Source organism: Antechinus flavipes, chromosome 3, assembly GCF_016432865.1.
Source record: "Antechinus flavipes isolate AdamAnt ecotype Samford, QLD, Australia chromosome 3, AdamAnt_v2, whole genome shotgun sequence".
In the NCBI taxonomy this organism is placed as follows: Eukaryota; Metazoa; Chordata; class Mammalia; order Dasyuromorphia; family Dasyuridae; genus Antechinus; species Antechinus flavipes.
In genome coordinates this window covers 600,526,646-600,543,909 of record NC_067400.1, presented here as the reverse complement: position 1 = coordinate 600,543,909, position 17,264 = coordinate 600,526,646, and the positions used below count along the sequence as shown (strand labels likewise).

Genomic DNA, 17,264 nt, shown 5'->3' with positions numbered 1-17,264 from the left:
AAGGAGAATCGGGGGCGTTAGGTAAGGGCGACCTAAGAGACGCGGTGGTTAGCTAAGACAGCCAGAAGATGCCTCTTCTCAACAGTGGCCATCTTTAGGCTTAGTGACAGCCATCGGGCCAAGCCCGTCAGTGCAGCCACGTGTCCCTGGGCTGAGCCTGGGCTGAGCCGGGCCAGAAGCCAGGGGGCAAAGATCTCGTCACTGTGAGAGGCGGGCACAGAAGAGACGAAGGGAAAAGCAGAGGCTCACACTGCCAGAGCCCTACAATCAATGGAACCTTTCTACATCCTCTAAGACAACTACTGATCCAAGCTCCGAGGTGGGTTAATAAACAAGGCGTGTTTAGTAGGCCAGGAGGAGAAGCACGCGAGGGGCAGACTGCAGTTAGGGAGGAGCAGGCAACCTACAGACGAGGGTTATTCTAGATGGCCGGGCTGTTCCGGGCCAGAGTCAGAGCTATACTTACATCAACTGCTTCGTGCCGAAATGAAGTAGTCATTTCTGGGGGGAAGGAAGAAGGAGCCCCGTGGTCAGCAACGGAAACCATTAGGAGAGCAAGAAGGGTTAACGCACTCACATTCAGGTGTCCGATAATTAGGGGAAGGAAGACAGCTAACAATATTTCCCGATTCTAAGGCAGGGAGAGGAGCAATCGTCTCCAATAGTCATTACAAGTTTGGATCTCGCTCAGGCTGTTTAACACGAAGGCCCAACTCAATCACCTTTTAGAGGCTCCGAATGTAAGGGAAAGGAGTTTGGGCACAAGAAATACGCCAAGAACTTTCACCCTTGCAGTCACATAGGTCTGAATCCAAATGGCGGAAGCCAAGCCCAGACTTCCTGCCCTTGTCCTACTACAATACTGTTCCGTTTGCCACTTCTTTCTATCTGCACAAAGGCCTGATATTAATATTTTTAACAGCTGGAGAAACAGAGGCTGCTCATAGCACAAGGACATGAGTCTCTCCAAGGGCCTTAAAGCTGAGAGCGCAGCAAAGGGCATCAGTGTTTGTTCCAGGTCCTCCTCGGGGACACCTTCCTAGCTAGCTGACATTCAGGACCTCAGCTCTTAGCACAGGCACTGCCTGGCACGCGGCACTGAATAAATGCTTGCTGACCAGACCAGCTAAAGGCGATTTCCCCTCCTCAGACCCAGCACAGCCGCTCTTGTTTTATGATGCTGCCTATTCATGTTCTCCGCATGCCGGGATGGAAGCTCCCCAAGGACAAGAGCTGTGCGCTGGGTCCCCAGTGCCCAGCTCAGGGCCTTGCCAATAGAAGGGGTTTGACAAATGGTGGATGACGTGAACTGAACATAGGTTAAGCTGGCGGAAAACCAGGGGCTGTCGGCTGTGAGCTGCAGAAATGAAAGACTCCCTCACCTTATTGCAGGAAGATCCATGGAGTTTGTGACCTTTGACAGGAGAGAACCACTCATGTCCTACAATTTTTACATCATTCTACCCAACCTCCTTGGGGAGGAGGGGGACCTGCTGCTTTTAGGATCCTCCATATCCTCCAATCCATCACCCACCTGTACAACCTGGCCCAAAGAGATGGCTTCCATCTCAGGCCACGTCTTAGGACAATCAGTGTGTGCATTTCCCATCTTGCAGTGTTAAAAAAAAAAGCCAGGACAGAGCCCCTTAAGAATCCCAATGGCCCAGAGTCTTGCGTGCCCCCACCTCCCCCCAGACCCAGCCGGCTTTGTGTCAAGCAGTCCTCGGACGCTGCGAGCTCAGCACCTTCTTCCTTCCTTCCTGTTGGCTGCCGGTGCAATTTTGCGATGATAGCCACAATGCTAATAAAAATAATAATGACTTCTGAGAACTTAGACCAGGAGCTAGGAGAGGCTTTCAGGTCATGGAGACATAGGAGCACAGATTTAAGGCGGGCCACTGAGTCAAGCTCCCCAGATGGTCCCAGCTCATTGCCAGGCTTCCCGTTGCTGTCCAGAGGGGCGGTGCTGATTCACAGCTCCACAAACAACGCACAAGTGTTATAGGCAGCCTGATGACCTGTGTGTCCCAGCTCTCCAGGCCCTTTATACTAACTTAATATCCAGGCCCTTTACACTAACTTAAATGTATCTCCCAGGAAGGGGCCTCCCTCTGGGGCTGTCCCCCATTCTGCCCAGGGCCTTCTTGCCTGCTGTGTCCATAAGGATGGTACTGACACTGCCTCCTCTCTCCGTCTACAGACACTAATGATATCTCATTCTTTGCTACAGGTCTCAATCTTAGTCAGTTCTTGGCTCCTTCAAAGGGAAGTTTTATGTCAACAGGAACAAGCTCCGGTTTTCTAGTTTTATGCTGGGTTACACAAATCAATACAGGCCAAAGAAATCGGAAATCAGATATATGACATAGATCCATCACAGCTGTCCTTTCTGAAAGTGCATCTTAAAAGTTTCTCATCATTCTTTTATCTCTTCCTGCCTCTTTAAGTCTTGTGTTCCAAGCCTCCATCTCCTCTCTTTAAACTCTCCATCAGCAACCTCATCCATTTATAGGCACTGATTATTACGTGCCTCCAGTTCTGCATATCTGCCATTTTCAGGACTTGGAAACTAGCTGGGTGCCACTGACAAGAATCATGGAAGGCAGGAGGAAGAGGCGGCTGGGTTCGGGGAAAGATGATGAGTTTTAGAAACATTAAGTTTGCAGTTTCAGGGAAATTTTTTTCACATTGTTGGGGATAAGTTGCTAATTTGAATATATTTATGTATATATATATGTATATAGACATAAAGATATTATTTGGTAGCAAAGTAGATAAGAGTGTTGGGTGTAGACTTAGAAGAACCTGAGTTCAAATTCACCTTCAGATACCAAGATGCCAAGTTCTGAATAGTGATCCTAAAAAATCTTCAGTCTAAGAAATAGAAACCAAAAAATGGTTAAATGGATTTCAATCCCAAGAGAAGTGAAGTAAGAACAGGCTTCAAGATGGCTGAGAGTAACACTTTCACATTCATACAGTGTTCCATGGATGATCCTAAAGCCACGAAAGCCTATGGACCCACTCTTTCTTAGACTGGTATTTTTTAAATGTATAAAAATACAGAGAATTCCAATGGAAAACACATCATACTGAAATATAATTATCAAAATCCAGATCCAGATTAATAAGAGTTGTTCTCTCTTAAGATTATTAGCAGAATATTTCATTCATAACAATCTTATGAGAAAAAAATGCAAACAACACTAAACCTATTTTACAGATAAGTAAAAATGAGTCTCAGATGTAGTGATTTACAAGCTACTGAAAACCTGATGTACGATTTGAACCCAAGCCTCCTGTCTGATTTTTCAGGCACAAACCCATGTTACTACAGTACTCTGGCTGGCAGATAACTCCTCTTTTAAAAACTTCTCTCACTTTGATACTTTTTTGCTTTTACATCATATTCATTTCCAAGCAACTCGCTCTCCCCTGTTCATAACACCAAGCCATCCTTTTCAGGAAACCAGCAGTTCACCAAACCAATCAATGTATCAACAGTGTGTGATACTATGCGCAATATATTCTAAAACCATCATTGTGTATAGCTGGGCAGTAAGGAGAGGGGGAAGGTGTCCTATTTTTTCACCTCTGTGGGGGTTCCAGATTTGTCATTATAATGACACACCAAGTCAGAGTTGCGCTGTTGGTGCGCTTTTATCTCTATTCTTGCAGTTGTTGAGATCAGCGGGTCTCAAAATTTTGGAGCTTAATTAAGACCCCTTTCCACTTGACCTGCCAAAGAACTCTTATTTATGTGGATTAGAAACTTATTTATGTGAATCACTTGCAAATATTTGGTAATTTGAAACATTAAAAACTCACTACATAGTAATAGAAACTGTTAAATGAAAAGTAACTTTTTCAAAGCAAAAAAAGAATAGTATCATTTGACATTTTTGTTAATCTCTAAGGTCTGGCTTCAGAGAAGACAGCTGAGTTTTTGGATCTGCTTCTGCATTCAACAGATAAGTTGTTTGAAGAATACGAAAATTCAGCCTCAAACGGATGTGTAGTTGGAACAAGGAGAAATTTCAAGCTAATTGTGAATATTTTTCCCCTAATAACTCACTCATTACTAGTTTTTTAAAGGTTATGCTGAAAAACTTTTCTCCTCTGTGATGTTTGAAATCAACTGGTCTCTTTTGCACACAATTTGGATGGGATCTGTTACTCACTCATAATTTGTAACATCATAAAATGGTCATCTGGTCAATGTCATGAAAATTTTCCAAATGCTGACACATTTTATTATATTTATTATATTTATTATATATGATGTACAAAATATACAAGTGTATTATAGTCATATCAAAAATCACATTCATTAATTCACTAATCTTGGCAGAAAAGTCTAACTATTGCAAATCTGTCAAGCTAATGATGGTGGATACCATTTTTCTCCAATTCTAATTGTTTGAAAGCTCATGTTTTATCATGGGTGATAAATACCACCAGTTGTTTTCCTTGAAGTAATAAACTCAGTTACTTAACTTTTGGTAAAATGTCTGTCAAATTCTCAACACCAAATGACCATAGTTTATGAGTTGATTTTTCATTATGTTTTGGATGAATGAATGGAAGGACTCTTGTACTACTGAAGTGATTCATACTAAAGGAAAATGTGACCCACTGCCACAGATTCTTTCCTCAGCTGGTTCAGTTCAACATGCTTGGAAAAAGGCACAAAAATTAAATATTATATGTTTTGAATGTTATGAAGTTGGCAAGGAAGATCAACATGTATCTTTTCACTAACTAGCTAAGTGACCATAACAAAAGTCCCTTCCCCTCTAGGTTCCTGGTATCCTCATCCCAGGTCCACAAAACAAAACAGCTGGGCTGGATGACCTTTCCTTCAAAGTTGAAAATTTATAGGAGTATCCAAAAAACATGTCAAGAGGCTAGAATGTTGGACTGAACCTAATTAACTAGAATTTAGAAGGGATAAATATTTAGTCATTAAAACTGTAAGCTCAAAGAGGCAACAGGATGAAACAGCAGTCTCAGAAGACAATGTCACCCTCTCCTGAGAATGACACAGAAGATGTCTAGAGCAGTCACATCACCGTGTATTCAAGATGCCAACATTTTGAAATGCCAGCAAGCTTCACACATGCAGAGGAAAGTAATCTAGATGTTGGGGGAACTAGGAAACTACAGGAGCGAAGGCCCTGGGGTCAGGAAAAGGTATTGGAAACTTTTTCACCTAGAAAAAGGATTTGATTTGCTTTGCCCCAAAATTAATCAAACTGAGATTAGTTGGTAGAAATTGTAGAGAAACCAATTTTAGAAACAACTTAATCAAAGTTATCCAGAAATAGAGTGGGTTCCCTCAAGAACTAGTGAGTTCCTTTTTCCTAGAAACCTTCAAGCAGAAACTGGATCAATGCTCCTTGGAAATGTTTAATTAAAGGACCTTGGAGGTCTTTCTAATGCTTGAAATTCTCTAATTCTACTTCCACAATAGCTCTTTCCTTTGTACTCCTTATGTCTTAAAATTAGATCTTTTGAGAAGGCTTCTTAAAAGGTCTTCCTGCCTTAAAGTCACACTATTTTTCCATTTTCCTTTCATATCAATGCTAGTTAATAAACATCATTAAGCACCCTCAACACTATAGGTACTCTGCTAAGTGCTGGGGACAGAAAAAGACAAAAAAGCAATCTAATGAGCATCCTTTTCTTAAAATAAAAAAAATGGGGGGGGGAGGCAATAGGGATTAAGTGACTATGGGTCACACAGCTAGCAATTATCAAGTATCCAAATCAGCATTTGAACTCGGGTCCTCCTGACTCTAGGCTGGTACTCAATTCTACTGTGCCATCTAGCTGCCCCTTAAGCATTCTTTGCAACTCACTATCCGATAAGCATTTAATTACTTTTAAACTAACATTTAGTCACACTTTCAGACACTATGTGAGGCACCTCCCCCGGACAAAACTTCTCTTTGTCTCCTTGCACGACACTATCTTTGTGGATTTCATTTGCCAGACAAATTGGACTTGGAGCCACTGCCCAATTCCGTCCTGTCCATCTCAGCTGTGCGTCATCTGCAAAGCCTTTAACAACATCCCACGCCTACAGTGGACTTCTCCCACTGCCCGGCTAGTTGAAATCCTACTGTTCAAGGCGCCTGTGGTGCCACAGTGCATTAAATACCAGAACCCGAGTTCAAATGTAGCCTCAGGCCCTGGGCAATGTACTTCCTCACCTGTAAAACAGAGATAATAATGAGCACCCACCTCCCAGTGTTGTTGTGAGGCTCAAATAATAATATAATTTCTTTTTGTTTTTTGTTTTTCATTTTTTTAAACAAGAGAAAGTAGACAGATACATGTTGATTTTATAAATGTTAACTGTCCATATTCACAGACACTGTGGGATCTCTGAGCCTAATATACAAAGAAGGAAGAAAGCTAGAATTCTATGCATTACTATAATCCCATGGTTTTTTTTTTTTCATTTTTTAATAATATAATTTTAACACAGTGTACCAGGGTACAAAGTGGATGGATGCTATACAAATGCTTACTTCCTTCTCCCTTACCCTCCATCTTCAAGCCTTTCTTGATCCCTTACCAATCTTTCATTTCTGTTGAACATCATTCTAATTAGGATTAATTAGGTTTACACATCATTTCCCAACACATTTATATCTTGTGCAATGAAATTTCAAGGTAAACACTAAGTTTTAACTAGTGTTCATGTTCAATATTAAGTTTGTAGTAAATCTTTTTAATTATTTTAAAAACAAACAGGTTAAATATAGATTTTGAAGGAAGACAAAGGGAACGCAAGACAGAAGAGTAGGATCAGAGAAGGAATTACTAAATTCAGAATCATGGAGTATGGCTCTGATCTAAGGTACACCATCTTTATAGGTGACTGAGATGAGAGTAATGCTCTAAAACACAAGAATCAAGAAAATGGAAGAACTGGTTATTTCAGGGACATCTGAGTATCCTGACATCTCTGAGCATTAACATCAGCAGTGATTACAGGCAGCCTGTGACAGTGGATTCTTTTCAAAGTAGTCAAAAAATGGAGAGCCCAGTTAATAGAGATGTGAATGGAATACAACTATTATTACATCCTAAGAAAAACAAAATGGACAGCACCCACGGGAAGTGAGAGAAGTTCTGTGAACTGAGGCAGAGCCAAAGGGAATAGAAATAAAAGATTTCTACAATGACCGCAGTAGAGAGGGAAATAACTGTGGAAGATCGTGATAATCCAAGAGTCCAATCCTATACTCTCATATTCATTCTGTTTACATTCTGCCAGTCTGGATGGATCTCAAACATACAATGAAAAGTAAAATTTTGGACATCATGACTGTGGGATTTGCTTTTGCTGATCTGTGAATACTTGTTATATAAAAAATTTAATTTTAATTTTTGTTGTTCAATTGGGGAACTCAGGAGAGAAAGAACAGATGTTTGTTAAAAAAAAAAAAAATTTTTTTTTAAACTCTTTGAGAGTAAATGCTGTCCCCTGATGCATTGTTGGTGGAGTTGTGAATGAATCCAGCCATTCTGGAGAGCAATCTGGATTTATGCCCAAAAAGTTATCAAACTGTGCATACCCTTTGATCCAGCAGTGTTTCTATTGGGGCTTATACCCCAAAGAGATACTAAAAAAGGGAAAGGGACCTGTATGTGCCAAAATGTTTGTAGCAGCCCTGTTTGTAGTGGCTAGAAACTGGAAAATGAATGGATGCCCATCAATTGGAGAATGGCTGGGTAAATTGTGGTATATGAATGTTATGGAATATTATTGCTCTGTAAGGAATGACCAGCAGGATGAATACAGAGAGGCTTGGAGAGACCTACATGGACTGATGCTAAGTGAGATGAGCAGAACCAGGAGATCATTATATACTTCGACAACAATATTGTATGAGGATGTATTCTGATGGAAGTGGATTTCTCTGACAAAGAGACTTAACTGAGTTTCATTGGATAAATGATGGACAGAAACAGCTACACCCAAAGAAGGAATACTGGGAAATGAATGTGAACTATTTGATTTTTTATTTTCTTCCCGAGTTATTTTTACCTTCTGAATCCAATTCTCCCTGTGCAGCGGGAGAACTGTTCGGTTCTGCAAATATGTATTGTATCTAGGATATACTGCAACATATTTAACATATATAGGACTGCTTGCCATCTTGGGGGGGGGGAGGGGAAAAAACGAAACATAAGTGATTGCAAGGGATAATGTTGTGTAAAAATTATCCTGGCATGGATTCTGTCAATACAAAGTTATTATTAAATAAAATTAAATTAAAAAAAAAAAAAAGAGAGAGTAAATGCTGTCCCTGCCTTTATATTTATATTCCCCAGGATTCATTCTGACACATAGTAAGTATTGACTAGTTGACTATGATGAGAGTTTTTTGAGTCAAATGAAAAGATACTTGACTTGCCCATTAGCAACTAGCTAATGTGTCAGGGGTGGTCAGGCCTTCATGACCCTATACCTCCACAATAAGAGCATCATCAGTAAAATGAGGTGGAGCTACCTTGGAAGTCCCTTCCAGCTTAGAACGCCATCATCAGACAAAATGGTAAGATCTCCTAAGTTGCTCTTGCCAATTCCAGAGCCAATGATCTCACAGGCGCAGGAGGAAGGACTCTTATTGGATTGGGGAGGGAGGAAATGGTCTTACTACCCCCCCAGTTACCTACTGATTAGGAAGAGACAACGTGGGTATGATCCATGTCCTATCAGCTTTCTCTGCCACCTGTGTGCCTCCCCAGGCTGTTCCTCACACAAGACACTCCATCTTCCGACTCTGAACCATCTCACTTGATATTGCTCATGCCGAGAACATTCTTCCTCCTCGCTGCCTCCTGCCAATCGTCGCTAAAATCACACCTTCCCAGCCCTTAATCTGAGTTTTATTATGTTGTTCTCCGCATTAGACAGTGAGTTCCTTGAGACCTGAGGCTTTTTACCTTCCTTTCTATCCACAACACTTCAGCACACTGCCTGAAATACAGTAAATACTGAATGCTCATTAACTGACCTACCGACGGTTAACAGAGGGTCTGCAAGAAAGAACAAAGGGTTGGCCAGAAGAAGGGATACAAGCAAAGCAGCAGCAGCAGGAGAGAATACAAGTCTTTGGATACATGATGGAAAGGAGAGGGAGAAGCGGGGGAACAGATGAAAGGAATCACAGCACTTCCAACTGGAGAAGTTCACAGTAACCATGTAATCCAATCGAAACCTGAAAAACAATCCTCTCACGTTTTAAGACTCCAGCAAGAGGGCTAACTATTATTTCCTGAGACAGTTCTTTCTACTCTGGGGTAGCTCTAATTTTCTGCAAACTTCCTTGATATTGAGTCTAAATTTGCCCCCTTGAAATTTCTCCCCATTGCACAGGATCCTTCTCAAGGCTAGCCCTTTAAATATGTATAGCATGTCCTCGGTCTTCACTTTTTCAGTCTCCAGACAGCATGAACTCAAGGCCTGTGTCCCTTTCGGATGCATTTTTCTCACAGGCAATTTAATATCCTCCCTCAAAATGTGTGCTCAGAACTTAATTCCCACAATGTAATTGGACCCTGGGGTACAAGACACACATCTTGATATCTTCAACTCCTTTATGGAACTTCTTCCACCTCTCACTATCACTTAAGCGCCAGAAACGTTTTTGGTGACCAAAGCACGCAGTCCCCTCAGACTCCTAGGTCCCTTTCATGGGAATTGTCACCAGATATCCCTCTCCATGTGGTGCTCTGGAAGCTCCTTTTTGAACATGAGCACAGGACTTTTCCTTCTAGTAAAGCTGACCTGATTCAATCGGGCCCAGTTTTTATCCTGGCAGGAGCATCTTGGAAACTGATTGTCCTCTGCTGGGTTATTTTTTCCTCCCAGCCTTTTGTTACCTTCTGTGCCCGAGAGTCCTGACAAACCTGTTCAAGAGCACAGAGCCAAGGACAGATCCCAAGGGGATCCACCAGAGACTTCTTTTCAAGATAGTCTTAAAATAATAATGGCTCTGGAAAAAAATTACCTGAACTGATGCTAAGTGAAGTGAGGAGAACCAAGACACTGTTGTGCACAAATCTTGTGACCGACTTGGCTCTTTTCAACAATGAGGTGATTCAGGTCAATTCCAATAGACTGCATTCACAGAGAGGACTATGGGGACTGAATGTGCATTACCACATAGTATTTTCAACTTTTTTGCTTGTCTTTTTCTCTCATCTTTCTTTTTGATCTGATTTTTCTTGTGCAGCATGATGAATATGGAAATATGTTTAAAAGAATCTATATTGGATTATGTGCTTTCTAGGGAAGGGAGAAAATTTTTGCAAAGGTGGGATGTTAAAAATATATTTGCATGAATTTTAAAAAATAAAAGGCTATTATTATTTCTAAAAAATAATTAACAATGGCTCCTCTTTTGAGTCCAGCTATTCAACCAGTTCAAAATCCAGCGCACATCTTTCTATTTTTTTCCTATAAGGTCTTTATCACATAGTTTGCTAAAATATAGATTTAATGCTAAGTAGACTTTTAACTTTGACAACTCAGTCCAAAAAAAAAATTAATCTGCAGGAAATATGAATTCCAAGAACCACCTGGCTGGGGTCACTATTTTGCAGGTTCTTGTGACAGAGGCTAGAGCTGGGGCAGTGCTCCTCCTCCTAACACCAGGGAGATGGGAGGTGGGAAGAGATGGTGGCAATATGGAGCTCAGGGCTTAAGTCTGGAATCCAAAGTCTTGGATCTCAGGAGTTAGGGAGGAAGAGAACTGGAACTTAAATTTAAAAAAAATTTTTTTAATTGCATTTATGTGTAATTGAGAAAAAAATACTAAAACAACAACAACAACAAAAAACCCTACGATGAAGACAGAACAGGTATTATTCTCTTCATATTCTCTTCACTGAATAGGGCTTATACATGTCTATACATCTATATGTCAGGTACTATACTAATACTTTATAAATAATATCTCATTTGCTAAGGTAGCAATCATAGTCAAGGTCAGAGGACATACAAGCATTAAGTTATTCTAGGAATGAAACTTGGGTCTCCTGCCTACAAACCTAAAACTATTTCTATTATGTTTCCTGCATATTTCATGCATAAGCTTATCACAACATAAGCAGCTTTAAGTTTGCAGTGATAATATGCTCCTGTTAAAAAACAAGTTGATATTTCAAGGGTTTTCAATAAGTTAAAATGTCACTTTGCAGAACTAATATGCCTTTCTATATGACCAGGCCACAAGAACACTACCACAGTACAAAATATTTCTCATTATCTCAAGAGAAGCATCTCCAGCAATTTCAATAAAACTTCTATAAGGCTGAAGGATATCTGACAGTAATAATAACAATAATAATAATATTAATTAGCTATGTATTCCCAAAAGGAACAAGCACCTCTTTTAATCAGCACGTATTTCAGTGCCCCTTCCCTCCCATCCAGCATCCTTTCTGGGTTGTTGTTCTAATGAAAGCAATTTCTGCATTCACCTTCACATTCCATCTGGCAGCTTAGCCGCCTTGCATCAAACATGGCTTTTGAATTCCTGCACAGTCCATGCTGACCCCAAAAATGCAGAAAAGCAAATGCAGAGTGGAGAGTTTGTACTCTCAGAAAGCTGAGCAACTGCTTTTTTGTGCACCTTTCCAGTCTCTATCAGAGACAGTGGAAGAGATAGATTATTAATTATTCTTACAAGGCAGCTGAGTCAGGGAATGTGTATGAGTTCATACGTGACTCTAGAACCAAGTATGTCTACGTGGGCAGAAGCAAAACAAGTGATCACTGACACTAATAATGAGGTTAATGAGACATATTGACCACTGAACAAAAATTCCTAGGGCCATCCAATCCCGTGTTATTCTTTTATTTCCCCAAGTGAATGTCACGTCAATAATTATATATTATCCTGGTAAAGGAGGGACTACTATAGGTAGAAGAGTCCCTGATATCAGGATGGTCCAAAACAGATACGGTAGACAGTAAAGAAGGGGTATCAAATTCAAGCAAAAACGAGGTCACTAAATCATATATGCCTTCTTAGAAAACCGTAAGTTAACATGACCTATATTCTACCATATAAAATTATATTAAAATAATTATTTAAAGTAAAAAGATTTCATTAATATATTTTCCCAATTACTTTTTAATGTGGTTTGGGAATGTTGCAAACCGCCAATGAGGCCCAAGTTCCACAAATCTGACATCTCAGCAATAAAGGAATCAGATTTACTTGTAAAAGGTCAGATCTGCAACCAATCTGCCTCACAGCATAAGCTTATTCATTTAAGGATTTATTAATCAACTGGTCAGGTTTTCTCCTCACGATATTTGACAAGACTTAACTTGGTAGCTGTAATGTTTGGGCTAGCTTTCTGGAGGTCCTCGGGATCAGCCTGAGTCTTTGGTCTTAGCAGAGAAGTGATGAAGGCAGGAGGGCCACCAGAAGGATGGTCAAAGATGGAGTCTGCCGTCTTCTCTGGTGTCTGTGGCTGAGAGAGTTCTTCTGGGTTTGAGACTCCCTCAAATACCTCAGTGTGATTACAACTACAGCACACTGAGCAGCACAACCATTACATCACCATACCAAGGACTAAGTATATGCTTAACTAGAAGTACCTTGCTGACCTAGATTTAAGTATACTTTTTCAGAGTTCCAGCCTTACCTTACAAAATACTGATTTCCAATACAAAAGTATACATAATATATATAATAATATATAATATAAAATATATAATAATATTAAATGGCTACCCTTTTTTCCTACAATAATTTAATCAAAAGGACTCTAAAATGCTTTCTCTGTCACACCAATCTTACAGGCAGAGCCTTTCATTTATGGGACGCAATTCCATGGCTTATTGACAGCTGCCCAAACTTATATGAGCTTAGAAATCAAAACCATGAGAGGCGGTTTTGTCAGAATTTGTCCTTAAGTCTGCTCTCTAAAAGAGCCCTGAAATCACACTATGTATGACCACAGCAGGCGGGGGAGATGCTACCTCTCACCTGTGAATTTTAAGAAGCGCCTGGTCTTTCATCATTGTAACTATGTCTCACAAAAGCTTATCCTGCTCTGCTCAGACCACGTTTTGAATTTTCCCTCAGTATCTCAGGCCCAGCTTCTGAGATCCAGGGCCCCACATCTGTGGCTCTGGCCTTTCATCCAAAGGAGAAAATGATGAAAATTAAGGTATGGTTGGTCAGAAGGCCTGCAAGAAGACTGGCTGGTATGTATACAAGTGGTTGTTAAGGAATAAAGGAAGCTGTGGGCTCAGTAGTGCAATGATCCTAATGTCTTTCACTTCAGAACAAGAATTTGTAGCAATACATGTTCCTGAGGTTCAGACGGAACCTGCTACAAGATCATAAGCACCAAGTTCTCCAAGGAAGCAGCAGCTGGACTTGGCTAAATGATGATGCAACAAGTACTGGTTCCAAGACAAGTGCAGATCCCTTCTTGGCCATGAAATCAGGACCAACCAATGGACAGACATTCAGGAAGGGAGGTGAGGCTCTTTTCTGCTCCGCAAAGATGGCCAAGCAGTTGGTCCTCCCTGACAGAACCATGCGTCTCCCTGACTGGTTCCAAGAGCAGGACAGAGACCTTTGGAACTTTGTCATGAGGTCCCAACCCAATCTGCTCAGAGACGCTGACTGGGAGTGAGGGGAAAAGAAAAAGGCACAAACCCAGAAAAAGGCACAAACCCAGAAGAATTTTAGACCTCCTCCGGGACAGATGGGAGCTTCAGCTAAGTATCCTAGAGAGGACGCCTGTGCTCCTGGAACAGCAAAGAGCCTCACAAACAAGTTCAGCTCCACAACATGGCCCCCAGATGATGACGGGCATCTACTCCCTTAGGCCTGGCAGGTTCCCATGCCCAGAAATCCTGGAGGGTCCCTAAGAGGCAGCCAGAGAGCGGGGAGCTGGTCCGATCCCCCTCTCCCCCCAGGCTCCTTTGACAGCTTTCTCCCTCCCTGCTCTCTTCTCCCCTCTCCTTCACATCTCTTTTCTCAATCTCTCTCTCTTCTATACTGCCCCTTTGTAAATCACTTCCCATTTATTCTGGATCTGGCTTCTTGCACTATTATCTGCACTCCTCAGAGGTGAATATCCCCAGCACTCAGCACAGGGATTGGCCCACAAATACGACCCTCTTCCCAAGTTCCTGCACCCTTCCAGCCCCTTTCCGGCCCCCTCTGTATCCCTCCCAAACTGCTGCCAAGCTTCTGGTTTACTTCCTTCACAGCATCTCTGGTCATTCCCTGCTTCCCATTCAGTCCATCATTCGTCTCCCAGCCGATACTCCATCCTCCAAGCTGCCAAAGAGAAAGCTCTTCCAAAGCCCAGGCCTGACCGTGTCTCCTGCACCCCCTCTCACCACCACCATGCCCATGGGTGCCCATGATCAACTTGTGGACCAGAGTTCCCTTGTTGTCAGGCACCTCAAGCTCTTCCTAATCTGGGCCTTGCAAACACTCTACACCCCAACTTGGTTCCCCGTTTCCTTCAGTACTCGGCTCGGCTCACCTCCCCTCTGCCAGAGGCCTCCCTCTACTCTGTCTCCCTAGCTCTTTACATAAAGGTGACCCAATATAAGCTCCTTGAAGGGCAGGGCTGGGTTTTCTCATTTGAGATGCTGGGGGTCCTCAAGTTGGAGTCATATGATCATATATCCAAGTGTTGAGCCTTTCTGCCCCATCCCTTCATTTTATGAGGAGAAAACTTGGGACCAGACAGGAAGGAGAAGAGGCCCAGCCACAATGGAAGCCCTTAGGCTTCTGGCTCATCCCATGTAGCTTCTCCAGGTTCTCTGTGAATCATTCTGCAGGTATGGTGGACATTCCTGAGCTATTTCCTCTGGGTGTGTGTGTGAGGCAGCCAAGTGACTTGGCCAAGGTCACATAGCTACTAAGTGATTTGGGTTAACTCTTCGGGTCCTCCTGAATCCAGGCCGATGCTCTGTCCACCCCAGCTGCCTCTCCATTCTGGGCTCTCCATTACATTTCCTCAGAGTTTCTTCAACTGACTCGAGAAGATGGCCATCAGAGGCATCAGGGACTGCTTCGGGTACTTCTGTTTATCATGGGAGGAAGGAAAAGACCCAAGGTATCTCCTCCAAGTATGAAAATATTCCTGAACAGACAGTTTTATCAGGTTTTTTGTGAGGAGGCTGTCTGGAAATGTGTGTGCGTGGGAAGAATCTATAAATAATAAATGACACCTTTTGTGAGAGTGTGTGTGTACGTACATGTGCACACCCAAGCCTACACCAACCCATCCAGACATTTATTTTTCTTTTCCTCCAGCATATGCACTTATATCCCGGGCAAGAAATGCACTCAAGACTGTCTGAATGAACACAATAGGCCCGTGGGTTGGCAGAAGAGTTTTAATCTTTTCAGCTTGCAAAGAATACAAGATAATAAGCCTTCTACTAACCTTCTCCTTCTCCCTGGGGGTCTGAAGATAGCTGCCGTTCCAGATTAGAACCAAAGATAAAGAGATCTGCATCATGTGGATACGCAGAGATTTGAGCCTCTAGATGAAGGGCTAAAGCTTGGAGCTCTACCTTCCAAAATGACACAAAATGACCTGAAAACATGGGAAGAACTATACTCAAGGGAAGTAGCACAAAGGGCACCAACTCACGACGCTTGTTTTCTGATCAAAGTGCTTTGTTCAGTGCTATCAAAGGCCCTGAAGCTGCACACCATCCAGCTCCTTCCTGCTGCTGGCTACCCTCGCCATAGGTACCAAGTGTCTGCAGCAGTGAGATGAGGGCCAAGGCCCGGGGGCATCTCCCTTTCATTTTCCCCGATTTCTGAAAGGTCACCATATAGGGCTCTGGCTCTCAGAAGGTTCTCTGCCAGCATCCTGTAAACAAGGTCTGGAAGGCAGACAAAGCAGAACATGTGTGGGAGGAAGAGCGAGTTCGTGCCAGGATGTTCAACAGCCTCTGCTTTAGGAACTGACTGACTTGGGTGAAAATGGCCCACTGGGAGGGTTGGGTTAAATAAAGCATCCTGCTCTGATAGTCAAGACTCTCTTCCATTTTCAGCGTGCCATACGTAGTCATGTACACAGGCCAGGGAAAAGAACTTCCTTGAGGCCAGGGGCTAATTTTTGCTTTCATGTCCTCAGGACCAATCACTGTGTGCTACACATAAGATTCTTCGTAAAAACTGAATTGACTCGAGTTCTCCCTAAGATTCAAAGGGAGATGAATAAATCTCAATGATGTAAAGAGTCTTGTGGAAAAGAACTTTATGCATACTGCCTTTAAAACTGAGGCACAAGAAAACTTTCAAAGTATATTTCAGAGAAAAAAAATGTTTCAAAGCTTCTTACTCTACTACTCCCCACTTAATTCAAACATTTATATTTAATGTAAGAATTCTCTTCAAATAAGAAAGACCTGGAGGCTATTGCACTATTCTGGCTACGAACCTTTTTCACAGATGAACAAATGGGGATGGTGAACCTTGCCAAGGATCTGGCACCCTGATACATAACAGCAGACTAGGTGGATTTCCTGAAGGGAGAGACAATCCAGGGATGGCTTATGGAAACCATTTCATCTGCTCCACCATTGTGCTAGAATAGAATGTCAAGACCTGCCGTGACTTTCTCTGTGAATGCAAAACAACACAAAACCCCAAACATCTAAGCCAAGGCAGAGGTCTCTTTGGTCACCAGGCAGATGAAGCTGTCAGACGCCACGGCTGGAAAATGTGCAAAGAGCAAAAGAGACCCTCCCCAATTCTGGACTCATCAGCCGGACCCTTACATCCACAACTGCTGAGCAATCCACCTGGTTGTGAGCCAAAGGCAGAAGCCAGGAGCCGACACTTCCCCAGAATGTGCCTTCTGCCTGAGAACAATGCAGGACCCGCCAGCATGCAGCCATGACAGCCAGGATTGCAGCCAAACTAGCTGCCCTGATCGGGAAAGTTTGACTTCCTGCGTGCAGGAGAAGTTGTCTCGGCAAATCCAGATCATTCCAGACCTGATATCCTAACCAAGATGATGGTGGGAAGTCACTGGTTATAAAGTCCCAGGAACCACCGGCTGAAGGACTTGGGGAAGTCTGGCCTAGAGAAGCACAGACAACATGTGACTCCAAACATCTGAAGGGCTGTGAGGTGGAGGAAAGATTAGCCATGTTCCATCTGGCACCAGAGGTCAGAGCCAGGAGCAACAGGGGATGACACGAGGAATCAGAGTTGCTGAAAAGTGAAGAAGCT

The 17,264-nt window shown here is 42.4% G+C and overlaps 1 protein-coding gene across 3 annotated transcripts in view; it reads right to left on the bottom strand.

Annotated features, from left to right (window-relative positions):
* Nucleotides 1–17,264, bottom strand: part of ACOT7 (acyl-CoA thioesterase 7) — a 149,625-nt gene that overhangs the window by 31,078 nt on the left and 101,283 nt on the right. The gene's annotated exons all lie outside the window — the stretch shown is intronic.